At 40.4% G+C, this 25,361-nt stretch overlaps 1 protein-coding gene and 1 long non-coding RNA gene across 9 annotated transcripts in view; one reads left to right on the forward strand and one right to left on the reverse strand.

Moving 5' to 3' along the window:
- The window catches only part of CALD1 (caldesmon 1), a 188,069-nt gene that overhangs the window by 53,618 nt on the left and 109,090 nt on the right, over window positions 1-25,361 (forward strand). For all 8 annotated transcript variants that reach the window (XM_078439149.2, XM_078439159.2, XM_060633197.3 and 5 more), the window contains one exon: window positions 11,293-11,386. The gene's annotated coding sequence lies outside the window, so the exon portion shown is untranslated. The remainder of the gene's footprint in view (window positions 1-11,292; window positions 11,387-25,361) is intronic.
- Window positions 955-12,779, reverse strand: LOC132679555 (uncharacterized). The gene is made up of 3 exons (XR_009610219.2): window positions 12,354-12,779; window positions 9,660-9,730; window positions 955-1,286 (listed from the first exon to the last, which is right to left on the reverse strand). It is a non-coding gene; the product is annotated as an uncharacterized LOC132679555 (long non-coding RNA).

The following is a 25,361-nucleotide window of genomic DNA, read 5'->3' on the forward strand; positions in this document are numbered from 1 at the left end:
AAAAATCAGAGCCCTCATACACTGCTGGTAAAAAGATAAAAATGGTGCAGCTACTTTGAAAAAATGTCCTCCAGTCCCTCACACAATAGAATTACCATATGACCCTGCAATGCCATTCCTAGGTGTATATATCCAAGAGAGATGAAAAAATACGTCCACACAAAAACTTGCACACAAGTGTTAATAGCAGCATTATTCATAAAAGCCAAAAGATGGAAACAACCCAAATGTCCATCGAGGGATGAACTGATAAGCAAAATGTGATATATCCATACAGTGGAATATTATTTCGTCATAAAGTTAATGAAGTACTAATACCTGCCACCGTATGGATGAACTTTGAAAACATTGTGCTAAGTAAAAGAATTTAGTCACTAAAGACCACATATTATATGATTCCATTCATATGAAATGTTCAGAATGGAGAGCTCTATTAGAGACACAGTATAGATTAGTAGGTGCTTAGGCCTGGGGAGATAGGGGAGACTGAGAGGAGGGTGATGGCTACAGGGTATAGGGTTTCTTTTTGGGTGATGAAAATGTTCTATATTGATCTTGGTGTTGGTTGCTCAACTCTGAATACACTAAAAACAAATTGTACACTCGAAATGGGTGAATTGTACAGTGTGCATACCCTACCTTAAAAACATTACTATTTTTAAATATTTTTTTAACGTTTATTTATTTTTGAGACAGAGAGAGACAAAGCATGAACGGGGGAGGGTCAGAGAGAGGGAGACACAGAATCTGAAACAGGCTCCAGGCTCTGAGCTGTCAGCACAGAGCCCGACGCGGGGCTCGAACTCACGGACCGCGAGATCATGACCTGAGCCGAAGTCGGCCGCCCAACCGACTGAGCCACCCAGGCGCCCCAAAACATTACTATTTTTAAAGTAAAATAAAATGGTGCTTGATAAATATTAGATTCTCAATTTAAAAAGCAAAGGAGCTATACATGGACACATGGACAGAATAGGGCCAGGAAGGCTGCCTTTGTTGGAAAATTAAATATCCATAAAAGTTAGGTGCACTGTTTCTTACCATTCACTGGAGCCCAAACATTTAACATAGTGCATTGCAAATACAATACACATCAGTGCTTGTTGATAATGATAATGATAATAGTGATGATGGTGTTGGTGATGCTGATGGTGATGGCGACAACAACAGAAACACTCCTGCCAGCCACTATCTCTCCACAGTCTTTGGAATTTTTAATATCTGCATCAGGTCTCTCTTAATGTATGATAGTTCTACCAAATTCCAGCTGCAGACACACCATGATTCTGTAAAGAGAAAGATTTACATTTTTCTCAAGAGTCAATGTCTCATATGTTTGTGGCCACAGGAAACTTATCAAACACTGACGTCAGCTACTTTCCCATGAGAAGTCCAGAACTTTCTTCATACTGCCATAAATGACTTTCTCTTTCCGATTTGCTTCAGACAAGTAGAGAATTATTCATAAAGCTTAAAAATAAACATCTGACCTTCACCCTGCCATGGATACATTCTTATTGCTTCTCCAATCAGGAATTCTCTTGCCTGTAAAAATCCACTCTCATTCTTTTATTAGCAATTGAAAGATTTTGGCCAGTACAAATAGCATCATGGATTATTCTTCATTCATTAATTGTTCAAAAAAAAAAAATAGGAAAGACTGCAGCAAACAGACACTGTTTAAAGACATCAAGGCCCTCCCTTCATACTATTTTGTAATCTTGTTCCGTTCCATTAAGAAATATTTTTTCTTCTTCATAGTTGTACAAAATTGGCTCCTCTGAGAACATATATCTAAGCTGTATCCTTTGTGTTCCTTGAAATTTTAAGAGAAATTCAACAAAATTTCCCTGCTACCTTTGTTAGTCCTGGCCCCCTGATAATATAGAAATAAACTGAGGGTTTATTTGATTCGTTCTGGCTAAATAAACAAAGGAGGAGAAGAAAGGAGGTAAGTTCACTTGGGGCCTGTAGCATTCTAAGTTCAATAATAGGCTCATTATATGCTAGTTCATTCATTTATTCACTCACCCACCCAGGAAACTTTTACAGAGCATATGATATGTGCCATGGAATATGCAAAATGATTGGGATAGAATTAGCCATAAGACTGTGTCCTTGCCACCAAGAAGCCCATCCGTATACAATGACAGTCCATCATTGTGGCATTAGCAAAACCCTCCTTTTCTTTCCTTTCTTTGCATATAGGTGACACACACTGTTAAATTAGTTTCAGGTGTACAACTTAGTGATTTGAAAAGTTTATACATTATCTATGTTCACCACAAGTGTAGCTATCATCTGTCTCATTACATCCCTACTACAAGATCATTGACTGTATTCCTTATGCTGTGCCTTTTATTCCCATGAGTTACTCATTCCATAACTAGAAGCCTGTATATCCCTTTCCCCTTCACCCATTTTGCTCAACCTCCCATCTCTTTCCCTCTGGCAACCATCAGTTTGTCTCTGAATTTATAAGTCTGATTCAGCTTTTTGTTTGTCTATTCATTTGTTTGTTTGTTCTTTAGATTCCACTTATGAGCAGAAGCATATGGTATTTGTCTTTCTCAGTCTATCTTATTTCACTTAGCATCATACCCTCTAGATTCATCCATTTTGTCTCAAATGGCATGATCTCATCCTTTTTTATGGCTGCATAATATTTCAGTGTGTGTGTGTGTGTGTGTGTGTGTGTGTGTGTGTGTGTGTGTGTGCACACCAAATTTCCTCATCTATTGATGGACACTTAGATTGCTTTCATATCTTGGCTATCTTAAGCAGTGCTGTAATGAATATAGGGCAGAGGGGTGCATATATCTTTTCAAATTAGTGCTTTTGTTTTCTTTGGGTAAATACCCAATAGTGGAATTATTGGATTATATGGTATTTCTATTTTTAACTTTTTGAGGAACCTCCATACTGTTTTCCATAGTGGCAGTACCAATTTATATTCCCACCAACAGTGTGCAGGGATTCCTTTTTCTCTACATCCTTGCCAACACTTATTATTTCTAATCATTTTTATTTTAAAGTAAGTAACTGATATCCAACAAAGAATTTCCTTAAGGTCGTACCTCTATTATGACCCCACAGCCTGTCTTCTCTCACAATTCCATGCTGCTTTCAAGGGAACAACCAATGTCCAACCCAACTGAATAGTTTAAAGTTTTGTCAACAATGCAGTGAACCCATTGCAGAATGCCAAGGGAACTCTTACTTTCATTGAATAATTGACTTTTTCTTGAATTATAAGAGTAATTTCCTTAGTTTTCTTGCTTGATTTAACCTGCTTGGCTAAATAAATTTCTAACATGATACCCTACTAATGCATCTTGTCTCTCTTATCCACTAATTTATACAAGTATATAGATACATCCATATGCACAATTGCATAGTAACATGAAAAATGTATCTCATTAAAACCAAGAGACTCTCCTACAGACATAAAAATTTACACTGAAATACAAGCATACTATGGACAAATATGCAATATACACAGGCAAAAACTTAAATGAAAACATACAATTTAAACAAGTAAAGAGGAAACCTTGTGCAAGAGCCTGATGCACATGTGCACCATTGGCTATAGATTTGGGAAGGTGGGTAGTTGAAAGTGAAGAGAAGAAACAGTGTGGTTAGTGAGCAAGGGGCTGAATGGACATGAAGTTTCACCACATCTTAAGATGATAAATAGTCCCTGTATTTGAATTGCTTTGGTATGGGCCACTTGCAAAAACATTCAAACTTTCCCTTCTAAGATATAGTAAGCCAAAATATATCTTATGGAAAGTTCACTAAGTCATTGGTAAATAATCCAGTGTTGACTTTTAATTTAGAAATAACTGGCCAAATTGATCCCAGCCTTCCCAAATACAGTTTTCCCCCTGCAGAGTACATTGATTTGTATTGCCTTCTTGTTTTCTCTCATTGTTTGTCTTTCTTTTTATTATTTTATTTCCCTACTGGTATAATATATGGCCAGAAATACCAAACTTTCATGATTTTATATATTTTGAGCTCATAAATCCCCATTAGTTGTCGTCTTTTCCGGCTGAGGCTTCATCTTTTTCTCTCCACATGTTGTAAAAATAATCTTTATTTGAGGTATAACATACAGAAAAGTGTACAAATCATAATTGTACAGCATGATGAATTTTCACAAAATGAACATAATGGTGTAGTCCCCTCCAAGATCAAGAAACAGAACATTACTAGCACCCCAGAAGCCCCCCCTTGTGCTTCCTTTTACAGTCAGCCTCCTCCCCTTACCCCCACTGCCCCAGGGTAACCATTATTGTGATTACTAACACTAAGTATTAGTTTTGTTGGTTTTTTAATTTTATATGAATGGAATCTTTCTCTGTGTGTGTGTGTGTGTGTGTGTGTGTGTGTGTGTGTGTGTGTCACTTCTGTTGTTTAACATTATGTTTCTGAGATTCATTGCCTGAGCAATACTTAGATCGTTCTAACTGTTGCACAGTATTTCACTGCTTGCCTGCCACAACTTATCCACTTTACTATTGGTAGGCATTGAGGTGGTTTCCTGTTTGTAGCTATTATGAAAGTGCTGCTATGAGCATTCTGTTCTAATTCATGTCTTCTGATGAATATTTGCATGGATATTTGTTGTGTACATACCTAGGAGTAAGATATCTGGGTCACAGGATATACAAATATTCCATTTCAGCAGCTGAAACTGTCAAATAATTTTCCTAAGTGACTGCCAGTTTACATTCCCACAGCTGTGCGTGAGAGTTCAGTTGCTCATTAACACTTTGAATTGCCAGTCTTTTAAGTTTTAGCCATTCTAATGGTGTGTGGTTTTAATTGGAATCTTTCTAACGATTAATAAGATTGAGCACTTTTTCATATGCTTATTGGCCATTTTAGTATCCTCTTTTGTGAAGTGCCTATCAAAGTCTTTACCCATTTTACTAATGGGTCATCTATCTTTTTCTTCTTGGTTTATGGGAATTCTTTATATATTCTGGATACAAGTCCTTTGTCAGATATATTTAATGCTAATTTTTTCACTCTCTTTATGGTTCTTAATTTCAATGTGAAATTTATCAATTTTATTTCTTTATGGTTAGTGATTTACAAAATCTTTACCTGTCTCAAGAACATGATGTATCTTCTACTTTTTTTCTGAAAGCTTATACGTGTCAGCTTTTACATTGAGATCCACACTCAACCTGGAACTTTTTGGGGTGGAGGATATGGTGTTAAACAGAAGTCAAGACTTAGTTTTCGTTTTTTCCATATGCATATCCAGTTGAAGTCCTGGATGATACTGCTTTCCTCCAGAGAGGGTTACCCATGTTCTGGTAGTTTGATAGATTGGGAAGTTCACTTTAGTGTAATTAGGGCTGAGATGAGTTTGTATCACTCCATGGACCTTCAGTCTGCCCCCTCTTCATGGATGAATTCTCCAAGGGTCCTACTGAGATTATATCCCCAGATGCTTTTCTCAAAAGAGTAGAAGAAATGTCATTGTTGGCGACTATGACTCCTCCAAGTTTTTGGTCATGGGAAGAGCTTTGGAGTCCACCAAATCTGGGTTGTAATTCCAACTCTGCTACTTACTGACTACATGATAGTGATTCTGGATCTGTTTCCTTGCTTTCAAATGGGGATAATAAAAACAGCCAGTTTCACAGTTTACTTTTGAAGATCACATGAGATAACAGATATCAAGTACCTTGCACGTAGTAGACCTTCAATAAATGATAGATATTATTTTACAATATATTATTATTTCTCTTGGAGCTATAAAATACACTCATCTCCTAGAAATGTTGGGGAAGTGGTAGGAGGGTCTGTGGTCTCTGCAAAGCAATACGCTTCTTGGAGCAGCCTGTTTGATGCTGAAAAGGGTGAGCTCAGTTGAGCTTGTTTTATTCACAATCATAACAATGTCATTCACAGATACTGAGACATACACAAGACATTTTTTCCCCTTGGAAGATCATAGAAGTACATACAAACCATCTGAATTGGGGGGAACTTAAAACTCCATTCCCGAAAATTCATGTTGCAGATGAAGGAATTGAGGGGCCTAACGTGGTTAAATGACTTGGTCAAGGTCAGTTCACTCATTAGTATTTATTTAAGTGACTAAATTCCCTAAGATCACATATCTCTTCCCTTCTAAAATACTCCTAGCTCCCATATTCAACTATAAATGAAAAAGAGAGACAATTCACAAGAGACAATTAGTGATGTTTTATTGTTACTGGCTCATTCTGACTAAAACCCATAGATCTATTTTTAAATATTTTATTTTAATTTCCATCCCCACAAATTATGTGACTTCCTGCCAACTAAGACTGAAATAGCTACTTACCATTCCTTTCCCATTCCAAGGATTATGTCCCATAGCTTTTCATTCTTTTATTATTAAGAAATATTCGGCCTTCTCCTCCAATGCACAAGACTGAAAGGAGCTCACATAAACCCACAGAAAGAAACTCTCTTCAAGCTTACCAAGTGAAAGGGGGTACAAGGGTACCTCTGTCACTCTGGGCACTGAATGCAAAGGGGACCATGTGCATCCCTGGCACTCTTCTCTGGGTAGGGACAGATCACCAGCACCACTGCCACCGTCATGATTTCCAACAAAGGCAGCGCTTAGAGGATCATTTTTGGTAAGTCCTCATTCAGCACATCTTTCAACATTGTATACTCTGCCAACAGACAGATAAAGCCTGAGTCCCATAGGGGGCAAATAACTTGAAAGAGTTTCATGATCACAGAGCACACAGAACTTACAAAAGCCTCCATCTCATGCTGGGATTCTCAAGGGATCCTCCTGGAACACTCTTTCCCTAGATCTTCACATGGGCTGTTCCCTCCTAGAAACGTATTTTCAGCCTAGATGTCTTCTTTTTGGAGAGACCATCTCTCACTATCCGGCCTCCAGTGACCTTCTGGTGGCCCTCTGTCACAACATGCTGTTTTCTTTACTCATTATCAGAAACACCTGTGTTGTTCCTACTACACAAGAACACCAGCTCTGTGAAAGCAGCCCTTGTTCATCTCTGTGTGGCTCAGAGGTACCCACTCAGTGAATAAGTGAATGTGGGCATGTATCCTTCCAATACACCCATCAGGCTGGGTCAGCCCTTGAGTTTGAATACTTGCTTCACTTCTTACTAGCTGAGTGAACGGAGGCAAATGACCTAAATAAAACGAACTTCTCACTGCTTACCCTAAGATAAGAATACATACCTCACTAGGGTGCTATAGCAATCAGATGAGATAGATGTGTACCATGTGCTTGGCACAAGGCCTGGCACTAAGAGTCCTTAATATGTAGTATTTATGAGGCACCTGGGTGACTCAGTCGGTTAAGCGTCCAACTCTTGTTTTCGGTTCAGGTCGTGATCTCACGGATCATGAGTTCAGTCCCCACATCGGGCTCTGCCCTGACAATGCAGAAAATCCCTGCTTGGGATTTCTCTCTCTCTCTCTCTCTCTCTCTCTCTCTCTCTCTCTCTCTGCCCTTCCCCTGCTTGCACACATGTGTTCTCTCTCTCTCAAAATAAACTTTAAAACAAAAAGAGGAAAAAAAAACATAGTATTTATATGTCCATAATGAAAGCAGAGCATATTATAAAAGTCATGGGAGATTTTTAAATATAAATATTAATATTAATGTTAATGTTAAAATCAGGGGGTACTAATTCAACCACGTTTTAAAGGTAAAATTTTAAATTAATTAAAACCTGGTTCTTAATGGCTATACAAAATTATTCATTTTTTATAAAAGATCCCTAATTTAACCTTTGCAATAACTACTGTTATGATAAATTAACATTTTAGACCCTCCCTTTTGGTATCCTTTTGGAAAGTGGCATCTTTCTGTGAATACTTGTGGTAGGAATTTTAAGGTAGAATTGTAATCACTTTTTGAAAATATGTACTGGCGATGCTTTTTCATTTGTGTAACCTAGGAAGGTGCTAGTTTCTGTTTCTCATGCTACTGAATGGCTTTAGCTAGTTTTTGAAGTTTTTAAGAAAATCACTACTCTTGGAGGACTACAAGTCTGATCGAGAGGAGATAAATTTCTCCTTTCTTTTTGTTACACCTTGATTCTCCTATAGCACATGCGTTCATATAAAACCCTAATGTCCCCACATGCCTCAGCAGACGGTTCAATCAAAAGAGCAGTAAATAGGACCTGACCGTTCACCACTGACTAGAAAAGGGGTTGTGGAAGGAAGACAGGCTCACTTGCTTAACACAACCCTGTTCTCTCTTCCTTCCCCTCTTCCTTCATCTCAGGTCTTTTCCTTCTTTACCGTCCAGTCTAGAATCAGATTTGCCTGCAGAGAATTTTGGCAACTGCCTCTGAGCCAGGCCAGCCAGCATACATGTGTTAGGCACTGAATTAAAAGCTTAAAGGGATCCAGTGAGTACTCGTTCACCCAGGAATCTATTTGAAGTTGCAAAGTAACTGAAGGTAGAAAAAGATCTTAAAATAGAGAGTAAGAGCTTCATCAGTTTTGCGGCCCTTGGATTCTAAATTGGAAAATAGAAAGCAAAGTATATCTGAAGACAGACTCTACTTTCATTCACTTTGCCATTCTCTTTATGGTTCCTCTTGAAAGCCTTTCTTTTCTCTTTGTCTCATTAACAAGATAGTTCATGAACATAGACCCAGATACTATAAACCAAAAAAAAAAAAAAAAAATCCCACTGATAGCATTTTCTTCCTCTATTTTTCCTATATTCATTCCTAAATTCAAAAATAAAAAGAGAAGAAAGGAAAACAAACCCCAAGAGACTCTTAATGATAGAGAGCAAACTGAGGGTTGATGGAGGAATGTGGGTAGGGGGTAGGCTAGAAGGGTGATGGGTACTGAGGAGGGCACTTGTGATGAGCACTGGGTGTAGCATGTAAGTGATGAATCACTGCATTCTTCTTCTGAAACGAATATTGTGCTGTATATTAACTAACTAACATTTAAATTAAAAATTAATTAATTAAACAAATAGAAATACTGACAGAATTGAAAGGGCAGAAAGGAAAACTGGGCAAATAAATACTGACCCTGCAAGAGGGTTTGGGGAAGATACTGTGAATTATTTTCTCTACCAATTTAAATACCTCTCAGTATGTTCAGTTATAATCCTGGCAAGTAACTCTTGCCTTTTTCTAGTCTCTGATGTCTTTGTTGAAGCCTGAGGGTCAAGGACGGGAGGCCTCTGTGGGGAGGGTACTATAATCTACGTCACATTCCAAGTGTAGGCTTTTTTAAGGTGCGGATTCCTGGACACCTCTCTGGAGTGTCCCATATATATTTTAAAAGCCTCCATGCCTGAAAATTTTGACGTGCAATCAGTCTGAGAAACCTCTTCTAGGGATTCACTACACGATAAGTACCATAAGGCCAAGTACCACAGCTGTTTGTTCTTTTTCATATCCCCGATATGTTCCTGGCACATAGAGGTTCCCCAGCCACGTTTGCGTATAAATTTACTTATAGGAGAACTCTTTGTAATTGATTCTCATCTAAATTCCATCCTCAAGGACTCTGCTAATTATTTAGCAACTGGTTCTCATTCTGGGGGGAAGAAAAATGGAGACTGCCTTAAAAGGTAATGAAAGTTAATATGCACAAAATTTGGCCTATAGTTTCAGGAAACTCACCCATGGATTCCATTCATTCATTCAACAGTCATTTCTTGATATCCTACTGCATGCTGGGAGGGGACCAGGAGCTGTGAGGAACCAGATTATGAAGCAGGCTTAGGCAATCTTTCCAGCTAGGAAATGCCTCACCATTTTATCATCCCCTTCTCTTCAGATATATAGAAAAGACCTCCAAACTTGGACCCACAATAGAAGAAAAGGAATTTAAATGGGATTGGGAGCTCTTGTCATTTTCTGGCTTTGTAACCCAGAAATGTAATTATATATTTTAGTCCCAACTGGATTTTATCCTCTAACTGGATTTTAGTCTCCTTAAGATGAGGGCCCACATCCCAGAATGCTGAGCAAGGTACTTTAAATGTATGGCAATACAAAGTAGATGTTTGCACTCAGGACCTGGGACCCCTAGGAAGAGGTGGTAGAGGTTGAGGGAGAGGAGCTACAGATGGCCTGAGTGGCTGCTCAAGGTTAAGGAAATGGGTGATGGGCAGGAAGGATGACACTTGTTGGGGTGAGCCCTGGGTGTTATATGTAAGGATTAAATCACTAACTTCTACTCCTGGAACCAATACTACATTATATGTTAACTAACTTGAATTAAAAAAAAAGAAGGAGAAGGAGAGGAGGAAGAGGGAGAGGAAGAAGAGGAAGAAGAAGGAAAGAAGAAGGGGTGGGGGGAAGGGATGGCTCCTGGGTTTGCTGATGAATTTGTGAGCCTTCAAGGTTCCCTGACTCCTAGAGTTTGCAAAACAGCCTTCCTCAGATAGACACAAACTTTAAGTAACACACTAAGCAGGTTTTTGTTTTGTTTTTTACTTGTGAAAGCTGAAATGAGAATCTAGGAATCCAAGCCTAGTTTCTAGCAGTGAGATTCCAAGCCCGTCCCTTAACCTCTGTGAGCTTCTGTTTTCTTCCAATGCCAAGTGGCAGAGGGTGGGGTTGGAGGAAGGCAAAGCTATATTCTTAAGGTCCACTTGAGACCCATTACTCTGCTCCATTAAAGGCAAACATTAAAAGCCCAAAGTTGCATTTCATACTCATTAGAAGCCCTTGTTGCATCATGTTGGGGGCAGGCTTAGGGGTGTGACGGTGATTTACTGTCACAGTTGTCATTTCTGTGGTCTTTCTAATGTTTACTATTTACTAATGTGTTTCAAGTGCGGGTTAACTCTAGATTATCTACCAGTACATTTCTATAATTATCTGTAATCCTCCAGACCTTCTTCTTCTACTGATTAGTCAAGTTCCTGACCATCACCAGCCGAAGACTGTGGAGAAAGGTTCTTGAGAGTCTGAAGCTTAGAAGGATTGAGGGTTGGGTTTGGAGAAGGGGTGTCCTTGACTGTGTTCTAAAGCCTTTGTCTCTGATTATTGGCATTTGTAGTATTCCCTGTTTTGTATTTATTATACCACCTTATCTACCCCATTATCTAGAATAAGTTAGGGGTTGACTCTGGAATAATTGTATTCATATTCTTTAACATACAAGTGCACAGTACCCATTTCTGTCTATGCTTTATTTCCCCTTTAAGGTCCTAACTCATAATAGTACCTGAGGAAGAAATGATATTTTAAATATGTGGTCTACATTAACTAAAATTCATTCTACTTCATCCTGCTTTTATACCAGGTGTCATTAAAACATTTGGAGATCCTTCAACCAAATTCTGCAGGGATTGGTGATCAACCGGAAGGCTCAGAAGTAGACATCTGATCGTTTACCTGTGAGTAGCATTTATGTGATTGAGGGGGATGGGGAGGCTCTGCTCCTAGCCTCTCTGCCTCATTTTCTAAATTCTGGCACCTAAAGATGCATTGTGAGAAGCCAGTCTTTCTGCTATAGTCCTCATGGTTTATATACCAATTCATCTGTCAGATTTGGAAAGAATTGTTTTTCTGCTTTATAATTTGATTTCTTTGCGGGACACCTGGGTGGCTCAGTTGGTTGGGTGGCTGACTTCAGCTCAGGTCATGGTCTCACGGCTCGAAGGCTTGTGAGATTGAGCCCCACGTCGGGCTCTATGCTGACAGCTCAGAGCCTGGAGTCTGCTTCCCATTCTGTGTCTTCCTCTCTCTCTGCCCCTCCCCGCTTGTGCTTGCTCTCTCTCTCTCTCTCTCTCTCTCTCAAAAATAAATAAATGTTAAAAAAATTATAATTTGATTTTTTGGTTTATTTTTTTCCTGCATATGTATCTTAAGCAATCTTAAGATTGATTAATTGATTAAGCAATTAAGCAATCTTAAGCAATTAAGCATTAAGATCAGTAATGAAGTCCTCACTTCCTGCAAAGAATGCTGTTGACTTGAGGGGACAGAGAGGTCATGAGTCAGTCTTCCCCAGTGAATAAGCTCACCTTTGCACAGACACTGGTGATTTCAGGGGCAGTAAGTGCCAGTCACTTCCCATGAACCCTCCTCAGCTGGGAGGAGAAGTTCCACAGGCAGAAGGGTTACTGGGGGGCAGAAAGAGGGGATTGCAGAAGGTAGAGGCTGGAGAAAGTAAGGGAAACTTCACTTGTTCACAGTTTTGCCCAGGGTGGCACCAGTAGGAGGGAAACTTTTTTGGGAATTCAGTGTGGTTCTCAGGCAATTGTTTTCCGATTCTATCTGTTGCAGCCTGTATTAGTTTGCTCGGGTTGCCATAACAAGCCATCACAGACCAGGTGGCCTAAACAACAGAAATTTCCTCACAGTTCTGGTGAGATGTCCGCAGGTTTGGTTTCTTCTGAAGCCTCTCTACTTGGCTTGCCGATAGCAGTCTTCTCCCCGTGTCTTCACATGCCAGCCTGCAGTGTGCACATGTGTTTGGTGTCTCTCTCCATGTGTCCAACATCTCCTTCTCTGACGGGGACACCATTCCTGTCAGATTAGGGCCCACCTAATCACCTCACCTGAAGTTAATCACCTCTTTAAAAACTTGATCTTCAAATACGGTTACGTTCTGAAGGATTGGGGGTTAGGACTTGACCATATAAATTTGGGGAAACACAATTCAATCCATACCAGCCCATCATCATGTGTTTCTAGCATGCTGATTTTTAGTTTGTTGCAGATGCGCTTCCCTCAGATTCCTCTCTCCTGAACTTCCTCTGCATTGACATCACTTTCAGAACACTGGTTATTCTGTGATGCGTTAGAGCCCTTTATTGTGCGTCTCTCATTGTCCAATGGCATTGTGTAATTTTTGAAATTGAAGAGTGTGGCTTTTACATCTCTCACAGCAGTAGGAGAAGTTGTGTATATAAGAGACATTTAATAATATTGAATGAATGAATGAGTGAGTGAATAGATGATTAGATGTAACTTCTGAACCTATAATTTATTTGCTTTAAGACTATCTCCCAGTGATGATTATTGGTGCCCTTTACCACATTTGCTGCCCTTTACCACAACAGGTAGAAATAAGTCAAGACAGGAGAGGGGCTGAAAGAAAAATATGATTAGCTGACATCAGGAGAATTACCTCTCTCCTCAAAAAGGTAGGAGACAATAAATAGCATGAGCCTGCCCCAGATCCCATCACTCTTCCATGAGAACGTTGTTCCAGGAGACAAGAGGGAAGGCCGATGAGCTTCGATGGGGATATACTGAGTGTGAGGACTTAAGGGACATCGGGGTATAGTCCACCTGAAGCTCAGGTGAGAGCTGGAGACAGAGATGTTTTCAGTCATAATCTTCACTTAGGAATTAGAACCATGGCTGTGGATGAGGTCATCCAGAGAGATTGTGTGGAGAGAGAGGAGCAGTGTTTCCAAAATGCCACCAGAAATTGGTGTGTAGAAGGTTTTCCTGGTAAATAACAGAGGAATCCTCCCATGATAAAGAAATCTACATGCTACTCTTAATGAGGGTTTGTAAGAACAGGTATATTGGGGCGCCTGGGTGGCTTCGTTGGTTAAGCATCCGACTTCGGCTCAGGTCACGATCTCACGGTCCGTGAGTTCGAGCCCCACATCGGGCTCTGTGCTCACAGCTCAGAGCCTGGAGCCTGTTTCAGATTCTGTGTTGCCCTCTCTCTCTGCCCCTCCCCTGTTCATTCTCTATCTCTCTCTGTCTCAAAAATAAATAAATGTTAAGAAAAAATTTTAAAACAAAAGAACAGGTATATTAACTCGTGTATGTCTTTCTTTTTCTCTCTCATTTATTTGGCCCTATTTTATTTCTTCTTCTGTCCTTTCCTTTGGGGATATGCCTCCAAACCATTCCCATGGGGCTTGTCCCATCTAATAAACTGCACCCATGAGCATAGGTTTGACTCCCTAAGTTTCTGCCAAGGGGGCCTCATACATCAACACCTTCCTTTGGAGCCATTTTCTTCATCAGCCGATCAGAGCTGATCAGACTGGACAGTAGGGGAGCCTGGGAGTAGACTGCTCAATGTCCAAAGAGACAGAAGGTAGATCTTTCTCAGAGACTGGTGCCATTGAACATTATCTTGTCTAGATAGTCAGTAAAGGGCTCAGTAGAGGGGAATGTACATCCTTTGCACTGAACTCCTTCTTTAGTATGTTGATCCCTACTGGTTTCCCCACTCTACCTATGCCCTCCAGGAGGCTTTGGCAATATTTTAGGGTTTCATAGCCAGGCCAGAATGGAAGCTGGTAGAGTATGGAGGGGCCATGGGTCATGACGGCCATAGCAATCTTCTCTCTGGGTCCCACCAGAAATGTCATTTCTAATGAGGCCATGTTTATCCCAGCACTAGTTTCCTTAGTTTTTCCTGCTTTCTGTGACAAATAAAAGAAGGAGAAATATTTATCCATTTATTTTGTTTTCTGAAGTATTACTTTTCTTCCTTTAGATTCTCTTTTTGCAATTTTTTTTCTTTTTCTCTCCTTCTCTCTTAGTTCTCTTTCTTTAGCAGAACCTTGAACTTTCCTTGGATTGTCTGGTAACAGTGGAAGAGACCATCTGAGTTCTGGAAACTTCCTCCTTCTTCTCTACAAACCCCACCCATGTTCTCTAGTTAACTGTGAGATGCCAGCTTTCTTCATCTACCCACTTCCACACTTCTGTCTTGGTGTTCTTTGAGTAGCGGAAAAGACGCCAATTTTTATGCAGCTGCCTAAAGTATCAGTGACACCTGACAGTGATTTTTTTAATAATATAATTTATTGTCAAATTGGTTTGCATACAACACCCAGTGCTTACCCCAACAAGTGCCCTCCTCAATGCCCATCACCCACTTTCCCCTCTCCCCAACCCCTATCAACCCTCAGTTTGTTCTCAGTATCCAAGAGTCTCTTATGGTTTGCCCCAGTGATTTTTACTCAAATTGCTATTTACCTAAGATGAGAAAGGAGAAATTTTGTAGTCAAGAGAAAATGGCTCTACAATCCATGAATGGCCTAGATGGGGTGTTCCAAATGAATGGTGGCCAGTGGCCAGCATAGGTGCCTCTCAACTGTGTTTCATTAATTTCAGTCAGCTACAAGGTTTGGAGAGAAAGATGATTTTCCTATGAGCATGTAAAAGAAGTGCTTTGAGTTGTAAGTCTTTGCCCTTGTTTAAGAAAAGCATAAATGGGAGATTTTATAACCACAGTGGGCCAATATTTTTGGAGTCAGTTGAAGCTCCAGATGGAGTGGAAAGAGAAGTTTTTCTCTTCCTCTTTTCTTGAGTTTTACAGAACAAGTCTCCCTGGACACCTTTAATAAAGTGCTCAGTCTCTTTTTTAGTTCAAGTGTGCCCAAACTTGCTATCACAGGATCTGAAGGAGTGTTTCTTACACTAAGAATCCTCTCTCTAGATTTCTGGTAGGGGTTGTAGAACCAGCCTCATATGTGAAAATGTCTTGAATCCACTCCTTCCTCAAGAGTCTCTCCTTCAAGAGCCCACACTCAAGTCCTTGTCATATGGTATAGGATGAAAATATGCAGTGAGCCCAAGTTTGGTTAGGGATTGAGGGAACAGGAGGAAGACAGATTCCCATAGTCTCATCAACGTTCTGGAAACCTTCATGTTAGGAAGGGTAAGAGGACACTCCAGCATCACCATATGCGGATTTTGTAACTTTGGCCAAATGATGGAGTTTTCCTGGTCAGAGAATTGCACCCGGCTTGAAGAGGTGCCTCTGTGGAAACACATATTCCTGCCTAGCACAGCTATTGACAGAGGAGCTTGGGCCAGGGTGGACAAGCCAAGATGAGGGCCACAGAGGGCAAGGGAGAAAAATAGACAGTGGTGCCAGGAGTACTTTCTAGAAGAAAGGTTCTTCTAGAACTCCTCTCCAGACTATTGTCTAATAGTCATGAATAAAGAGATAAAGAATGATTGTGCTATTTAATAGTTTTCAACGGAAATAATCAAAAGTCCTGAGGCTTACCTGAGGCTCCAAGAATGATTGGATTTCTACAGTCCAAGGGCACAGATTCGGCTGCTTCTGAACTCTACTTTGGGATGTTTAACAACACGAAGTAGTGAACGTCTTGCACTCTGTGCAGCCATACTCCAATAGGATTTAAGTAGAACAAGCATGCGGTCTGAGGGGGGGAAATCTGAAACAAGTTTCCTTCCTACCATTCTCTGTATCCCAGGTCCAATTTAATGCCAAGTTAAATCGAGACTGTTTTAAAATCGACTTTCACTAAGGAAAGGGCAGAGCTGCATTCCCTGAAACAGATATTTTAGGCCAAAATTATTACTTGGGCCTTTTTTCCTCCTCCTTTCTGCTAATTCAAAACAAAATGTCTGTCATTCACTCTAACACCAGCTTTTAAGAGCTGGAGACAAATGGAGTCTGAATATTCACGCCAATGTGGTACAAATGAGCTGTGATTTCAGGATGCTGGCTGTTTCTCTGACAGGAGAAAAGAGCGGTTGACTAGTTTAATATCTTTGGCTGAAAACACTTTGTTTTAAAGGGATGGAGAAGGCCAACATTAATATTGAGTCCTGTTATTTAATGACCGAATAGGATATATCATGGAATGAGGCATCCTGTGTCTGGGGAAAGTGTGTTTATCATACCCAGAGGGAGTGATTACAAATGTAGGGTGGGACTGAAGGAAGGAGTTCTTCTAAAAGCATTTTCTCCAAGTTCTTAAGAATTCCTCCCATAAGTAGATATGCCTATAATTGTGAATCTGATTCCCTCTAGACTTAGACAATTTATAAACATAAAGACATTTGTTATAATGAGACAATCTAATTACCTCCCTCAGAATGCTGGCTAATGGTTTAGAAATAAAAGATGCAGTTGCAAGTTGAGGTTTAAGGTTGGGGGGGAGGGAGCTTGTGATGACCATTAGCACCATCTGTCCTTTTTCTCGTTCCTCGAACATACATCTTCAGTCACTCATGAATTTACTGTTTCTATAGTATATTGAATTGAACACTCTCCATCTCAGGTGCTAGAATAGGGCTACATTAGCAATTCTAGCATTCCTTCATTCTCTCCTATAAATTGGACTATTTTTTTTTATTCAATGCAATAGACAATTTGGTGAGTCCAATAATATGTTCATTGACGTACATTAGGATTTCCAATACTTTTATTTGTTTTTCGTTGGCCTCATCTTGGCAAAGAGTCATAACATTTTAAATTTCTCTGCCCTCTCATCCACCCATCATACTTAATTATGCAGTTTATAGGCAAAACATAGCAACGTGCTGGCTATATCTGTAATTCTACTTTATTGCAAACTGCTTCGAAGAATAATTGTATAACTGCTCCTGGTATTCTTTGTTTCTTAAATTCTGGTTTTCAGGAAGCATTTTTTTTAAGGGGGACATAATTGTAGTTTCAAAGCAATTGAAAATTAAGAATAAACTTAAGGTGCTGTGACATTTTGATGGAATGCTCAGAAGAACCCGAGGTGAGAAACCCAAAGTGGATTTGCCATGAAGCCAGTGGAGCTGAAGTGGCAGGGCCCCTCCCGGGGATCATGTCTCTGCCACGACCCCTGCTGAACTTTTTACATTTAATATTCTCTTCCTTTTTTAAATGTTTATTTCTTTTTTTGAGAGAGAGAGAGAGAGAGAGAGAGAGAGAGGCAGAGAGAGGGAGAGGCAGAGAGAGAGGGAGATAGAGAATCCCAAGCAGGCTCCATGCTGTCAGTGCAGAGCCCGACACGGGGCTCGAACCTATGAACCACGAGATCATGACCTGAACTCAAATCCAGGGTCAGATGCTTAACCAACTGAGCCACCCAGGCGCCCCAGTACTAAAGAAGGCCTCCCAAATAATCTTCAGATCCCACAAACTTGGCTCTGCCCTGAGACCGATGCAAACTGATAAAGTTAGATGACTGACCTTCATGTCTAATTAAATTTTAAAAAGCAAAGAAATAGTCAAAGTGTGAAGTACTATGTTTTAGTTTTTAAGACTTTAGAATGAATTCAACTTATTTCCTGAAGCAAACCCCACTTAAATGAAGTAATAAATCAGTTTGCCAAAACACAAATGAACATAAACAGGAGATTCATTTTTACTTCATTAATAAACATCAAATGTGAGCCTGCCTAACGTGCAGCAGGCCAAATCCTCTGGACAGGAAACCTCTCCTACTGAGGGGCATTTGTACAGTCAATCACGTGATCATTTCATCTTCAAGGTTGTTGCCACGGTCTACCTTGTATTATCCATTTACAGGTCTTTTGAGATGGAGCATTGTTCTGTGATTAGAAGCACAGACTCTGGGGCCAGGCTAGCTCTACCATTTACTAGCTCTGTGACCTTGGACACATGACTCAGCTTCTCTGGGCCTATCTTTTTATCTATAAAATGGAGACAATATGGATTGTTAGAAAGATTTAAATTGATATTTATAAAGTTCTGAGAACTGTGCTTGGTACATAGTACATCCTATATAACCACAGGCTAAGTAAATAAACTTCTCCATGTGGACTGTAATTTTGTGTGGGTTCACTCTTGACCCTAATGAATGACTCTATAAATCAGGGGTCACAAAGTGCCAAACTGAAACCCACATAGACCTGCAAATGTGCTTCCCTTGCCCAGCATGGATTTTGTTTTTAACTTGATTTTGAATGCTCTTAATGTATGCATTCTCCATTTTCCCATGGGCCACCATCCCCCAAATATTCACCTCTTTGGTTCTTCAAAGCATTTGAGTTTGTCATCCCTGTTATAAATGAGTGAACACATCATAGGTGAAGACTCCTGCTGTTAGTGGCAGTTTTATGGCTTATGGGGCCAATGAGCCACTTCTACTCCCTGGGGCCCTACCTGCAAACAGGGTTCTGATTAACCTACCTATCCCTATTGCTATATTAGAAGTCACAGAAGGAAAATAAGATATATAAGTTGAGTAAGCCCCTGCGTGAAACATAGATATGTACTACCTAATGTCAGAAGATCACTTTCATTATGGACTGTGTTGACCAAGGCTACAGCAGTCATGACAAGCTAGGGTATGCTGGGGTCAGGACTCAGAATCTCCACGACTTAAACAAGGGTTTGATACTCATGCTTTCTGTCTAACCCTGGATAGGCAGAGGTTTCCAGTCCACCATTTTGTCATCCTTACTTGGGGCCCCCAGCTGGCAAGCTACTCTCTAGAAACATTGTTGGTTACTATGGTAGAGAGAAAAAGAGGTCCCTAAAGGGTCTCACTTCAAAAATTAAATGGTCTACCTTAGAAGTGACATGACACTTGTGCTTACAACTCAATGGCCAAAACTAGTCACTTAGCCTCATCTGACCACAAGGAAGCCAGAAAGTACAGTTCTATAAAACAGGAACATTAGGCAAACATCACTTATGGCCGTAGCCTGTGGCATTATTTGGAGCTTGGATTTTCAGGCCAGAAGTCTTTCAATAAACTTAATTCAGCAAATACTCCCTTGCATCTACAAAGGCATAGCAAGCTACCCAGAACTGTGAGCAGATTTCAAAGGAGATGTAGACACAACATTGAGCAGCTTTAGACTTGCTCAAGAGAAAGAGAGTTATAAGAAATCTGAACAACAAAGCCATATAAGATTGATCACCAAAAAGAACAGTACCAACAATATTGCAAAAGTTGAACGCAAAGATGTTTCTGGAATAAAGATAGGACTGAGCTAGACTCTAGAAAAATACATGGATTTATAGAAGTGGAAGGCACTACAGGTAATGAGAGAGAGGAAGCAGAGACAAAGGCCCAGAGGCAGAAACAAGGGCTACATTTTTGCAGAACTGAGGCCTGTGGCCCAGCTGTGAGTTGTGTTTACATGTCAGCAATCATTTGATGGATTCAGTGAAGCCACTTCATGCAGGGCCCCTGAAAGGTACAGAGACTCAGGATGGTGTCATGTGGGAGGAAGATCATTGTTCCTCACTAACCCCCTCCAAAACCAAGGCATTTACGCCTCCCCGTCATTAGCCCTCAGCTGCTTATTCCCCAAACCAGTAGTCCTACAGGCCCAACAGCGTCCTAGACCCACAGGCCATCACTGATTGGAGACAGTAGTACACCTTGGGTTGCTCCTGTTTCCAGTTGAAGGCATCTTTGATTGCTTCTCCTAACAAAGAATATTCCAAGTTCAAGTGAAATAGCCTCTCATTGCTGGGGTCAGTTCAGCCTTTCTGCTGTGTAACATCTGTTTTTGAAATTCTGCTGAGACCCTGACTTAAATCCATTTAACTTAAAAAGCAGCAATAGAACATCCTGTTTTCATGAATGTCCAGGGGCTGTATGTCAACAAATAAAAGGTCTGTTTGGGGGTATTCAAAGGGGAAAAGCTGGTTGTGAGATGTTCTGCCACTGGGGTAAATTTATTATGGACTGTTCGTTTCTTGGAATCATGAACCAAAGTTTGAAAAAACAAAGTGGACCAGCTTCATTTCAGTCAACAAATTTTGGCTTAATAGTGGGTGGGAAACATGCTTTTCTTGTCAGAAGTTCACTGAGCTGGATGGTTTCCAGAAAGATGCCCTCATTCATGCCTCCTACTTTAGCCATGTGAAGTTAATATCTTAAGTGGATTCTGTTTGTCTGTATAAATTGTGGTAGACAGCAGCCGATATGTCCTTAGTTTTCTATTACTTACACAGGACCTGAGGTGTGAAAGAAGGGGTAAGAATAATTCACCATCCCTCAAACCTGACTACCTACTTTACTCCTCACCCACTTCTTTAAGAGAGACAAGTAGAGAAAAGTTTGATTTATCAGCAACTGGAAGAGTGAGTGTCTGGAACAAAACAGATGTCTATATATATGTATTTGTTTAATGAATATAAACTCAGGTCTTATAAACTCATGTTCTCTTTATGAATGCATGTCTCTATGTGTATTAATATCATTCCTGTTTGAAAAAGCTGTTACTGCCTATATCCTATTCTAGCCCGAAGAAAAGCATTAGGTCACTTCTGTAGTTCTCTCTTGGAACCTTTCTAACCTTTATCCCAATTTGTATTTTCTTTATTTATTGCCTGTCTCCACTCTCAGATTATAAGCCCAGAGAGGGCAGAATAGTTGCATTGACAGTTTACATGCCATACCAAGCAAAGTGGTTAGTATGTGAATATTACTTCGCAATATTTGTTGAACGTTTTTACTGAAGTTTTCATTGTAATGATGATTGTGGAGCCTTAACCCCTCTTGATGATGTGTGAATTTATTCACAGTGAAGAAGACAACAGGGCTTATAATGCAATTGAATATTCAGAGACCTTTTTGTATGATGCTACACTCACACTCATTTGACCCTACACTCTATTGAGGGTCATGGTGGAGTGGGTTTAGTCTAACCATCTCTATTTTCTCAACTTAAACTTGTCAAGCCACATCTGCCATTATAGCTGGCCAAGATTAATGTCATAGCACATGGCAATAGTTTAAGGTTTTTTTTTATCTTAAACAGTTAACTCATTCCTGGTGGTATTGAATCCATGACTTTAGTTTTATTAGCAATAAATTGTGGCCCACCAAGCTACCTGGCAAAGGCAGTACAAGGATCAGTGGTCAGAAAGATATTTTCAGGGCCCAGTGGGCATAGGATTTAATGTGCGCATTCATTTGTCTAGTGGTCACTGTAGACCTTTCTTATGGTCAAGCAAAATGAACACTTCAGCTTGAGTGGGAACAAAGTAGATTCACTTGCTCCATTTTGCTTTGGCTGCCTGTGTAGACAGGGGTTGAAATGGGAATGATTTGTGTGCTCCAAAGGATCTCAAGAGAAAAGCTCATTCGTTTACAGGAGGTGCAATTCCGCAACAGTTTCTTGCTTTGTATACTTGAAAACAATCCCAAAGAAACAAAGTTGGATGCAGAAAAAATAATGGGAGAAAAGAAAAATAATACTCTGAATTCTGAACAATTCTACTTTAATAGGTTGATCTGCCTGCCAGCTGGCCACAGTGTTGACTACTTGTAATATATACTTTTGGTAGGCTGCATGCAGTTCTTGGAACTGTTTATATTAGACGGCAGAAACTTAATTATTCTAAAATTGGCAGGACTTGCTTTGGTTACTTAATACAAAATTGCTTAGTCATCTTTGTACAGAGTGTGGACAGCACTGTTTGAGTGTGAAAAACCGGGAAATGCAAATATGCTCCAAAGAGACTAGATCAGGTAGAAAAACAAGAAGGTATCTTTTTTTCTTTAAGATGCTTAGCAGGTGGCCGCCACATGTTTTCATTTGACAAGCTAGGTGCCTGTTGAGTTGAAGTCCTTGATTACAAGCATTTTTCTGTTTTCCTTGTGGATTTTGTCCAAGGTAAAAAGCTGCTGCTGCTGCTTTTGCTTCTTAGATGGTGTTCTGCTCCTACATTCTGCAAAATACAGGTTTTTGAGCAAGAGCGCGAGGAACTGTAGGATCAGCTGTCAGAGCAGCTTTCTTGTTCTCAGAAACAAACGAGGATGTCCTTTCAAGCTGGTTGTCACAAAGATCCTCCCTATGACTCTTTTGGTTTGAAAACCTGTCTTCCCATACCTGAACTACTGCCTTCCCAATGCAGTATAGATTTATAGAGCTCCAGCTAGGAAGTAGGCTGGCAAAATGAGTTTCTTCGTGTGCTTTAGAGTTTGAGGTGGCGCCAGAGGTCTCCAGGTTTTCTCAGGAACGCCCGTGGCAACCGCACGCTCTTCCTGTGACCTGGGCTGAGGCTCCTGAGAGATGGTGAGAAAAGATAAAAGTCCGATAGCCAATGGGTAATGACACCAGGCTTGGGAGGGGTGGGTTCTCAAGCAAGCATCCAGTACAGTGCCTTATGTTTCTAATTACTGAGCATGGTTAGAGAGCAAAACCAGGCAACACTTTTTTTTAGACTGATGGAAGCATTTAAATCAGCTCTGAATGTCAGTATTTTCTAATTATGATGGAGGAGTGGCACGGAACCTCCAAAGGCCTTGGCAATTTGGAGTGTTTCAGCCCAACCCTGATTCTCTTCTTTTCTTATTCATCATATGTCTTCTTTGTCCCTCCTTCTCTTTGAACATCCCAGAACTATTCCCTCAGTTACAAATGCCTAATACCCATCTTCTAAGACAAGGTTCTTTTCCACTAGAGGAAAACAACCGTAGCTACAAATCACAATATAAAATAGAGCTCCACAGTGAACCACTGCCACCCTCAAGGTAGTACTAAAAGCTCAGCTGGAGACATGGCCTTTTGATAATGTCTTAGCCAAGTTCCTCTGTTTACCAACTAAGTCTAATGAAAGAAATGCCCTAGAAGCCATTCCAATTCAACAAGTAGTCAGCCTTGCAGACTATAAAAAAAAATAGTTAAGGGACTGTTTGAGGGACCCCTCAAATACTACTTTGGAGGATCACAAAAATGAGTAATAACCTCAAGGAGGTTACAGTCTTCTGGAAGGACAGATATGTACTTAGCAGTTAAAATGCAAGCTACAGACTAAATGCTCCAATAGAAATATAATATGGGTGTCCATACAAACACATTAGCGGTTCAGAGACCCTATTGTCTTATGCTAGTCTTAAGCCTATACTGTGAGTCATTTCTTACTTGAAGAAAAGTCCAGGGGCGCCTGGGTGGCTCAGTCAGTTGGGCGGCCGACTTCGGCTCAGGTCATGATCTCGCGGTCCGTGGGTTCGGGCCCCGCGTCGGGCTCTGTGCTGACAGCTTAGAGCCTGGAGCCTGTTTCGGATTCTGTGTCTCCCTCTCTCTGACCCTCCCCTGTTCATGCTCTGTCTCTCCCTGTCTCAAAAATAAATAAAACGTTTAAAAAAAAAAAAAAAAGAAAAGTCCAGAAATCTCCAAACTAACAACTAGGGTGAAGTGCCATCTAAATGATGAGAGGAAAGAGGAAGCAGTCTAAGCCCTTTTCGATTTATTATTTAACTTCTGTGTAGATTTCTATGTTTAAGTTGTGCATCTATAGTGTCCGAGGGGTATAATGGATAATGTCCCTTGGTTTGGTTTCAAAGCTTTTCATCTTAGACTATAAACTCTTAGAAGATAGCCTCTAACTTGCTACATAATTCTAGAACACAATAAATGCATTTGAGGATCATGATGAATAAAAGTTGAAAAATTCACTAGGGAATAATTAGTCTCCATTAATACTAGCGTGTCCTTCATGCACAAGACTATTACCACTGGCAAAGCACATACCTTTGAATTGTCTCCAGCAGTGTAACTGGATTTATATCCTGCCATCTAAACTCTCTCACCTTGCTGATACCTTGTATCAACAAAGATAGCTGGCTAAGGCTCTGGATCTGGGTTTTGATCACTAAATTGGAAATGTTAGTTGGAAAACCAATCACAAAGAGCAGACTCGTGGGTTGCCAATGTTTTTATAGCTGAGTAGACCAGAAAGTCCAAAGGGTCATGCATAAGTAAAACTACTGTTGTGTAAAATATGATGATCTCCGTACCATGTTTACCATTGGTGAAGACCCATGAGCTCTGATCTTCTGTTCCAAATAAACCACTCACGGTCCTTGTTATGCAATTTGAGGTGTGATCTGTCTTCAGACGGTGTCTCAGCTTCTTTTGCCTGTGCTGAGCATTTAACTTACTCAATAGCAAGTGCTTAGTCACAGTGAGATTGTCTGATCCAAAGGCCTCCTGCAGGAGAACAGAGAGGGTATTCTAAGAGGATTAAAAGAATACATCCAGGCTTCCAAAAGCTGACCTGTGCCACACCCCGCATACCATTCCATCTTATCTATGAAATTATAAGATCTCTCAAGTCTGAGATCGTGTCTGACACACTGTAAGTGGGGCTCTCCAATAGAACTTTCTGTGGTGGTGAAGATGCTCTCTGCATTGTCTTATATGGTAGCCACTGGACACATGCAGCCACAGAACACTGGAAACAGGGCTGGTGGAACTGAGAAATGGAATTCCTAATTTTCTTTAATTTTTTTAACAATCACAGAAATTCTTATGTTTATTTTATTTATTTTTTTAAGTTTATTTATTTATTCAAGGGGGGGAGGGGCAGAGAGAGAGGGAGAGAGAATCCCAAGCAGGCTCCAGGCATGAACCTGTGAGATCGTGACCTGAGCCTAAGTTAAGAGCCAGACTCTTTTTTTTTTTCTTAATTTTTTTTTTAGCGTTTATTTATTTTTGAGACAGAGAGAAACAGAGCATGAACGGGGGAGGGTCAGAGAGAGAGAGGGAGACACAGAATCCGAAACAGGCTCCAGGTTCTGAGCTGGCAGCACAGAGCCCGACGCGGGGCTCGAACTCACGAACCGCGAGATCATGACCTGAGCCGAAGTCGGACGCTTAACCGACTGAGCCACCCAGGCGCCCCAAGAGCCAGACTCTTAACCA

The sequence above is a fragment of the Panthera onca genome, chromosome A2, assembly GCF_046562875.1.
Source record: "Panthera onca isolate mPanOnc1 chromosome A2, mPanOnc1 haplotype 2, whole genome shotgun sequence".
In the NCBI taxonomy this organism is placed as follows: domain Eukaryota; kingdom Metazoa; phylum Chordata; class Mammalia; order Carnivora; family Felidae; genus Panthera; species Panthera onca.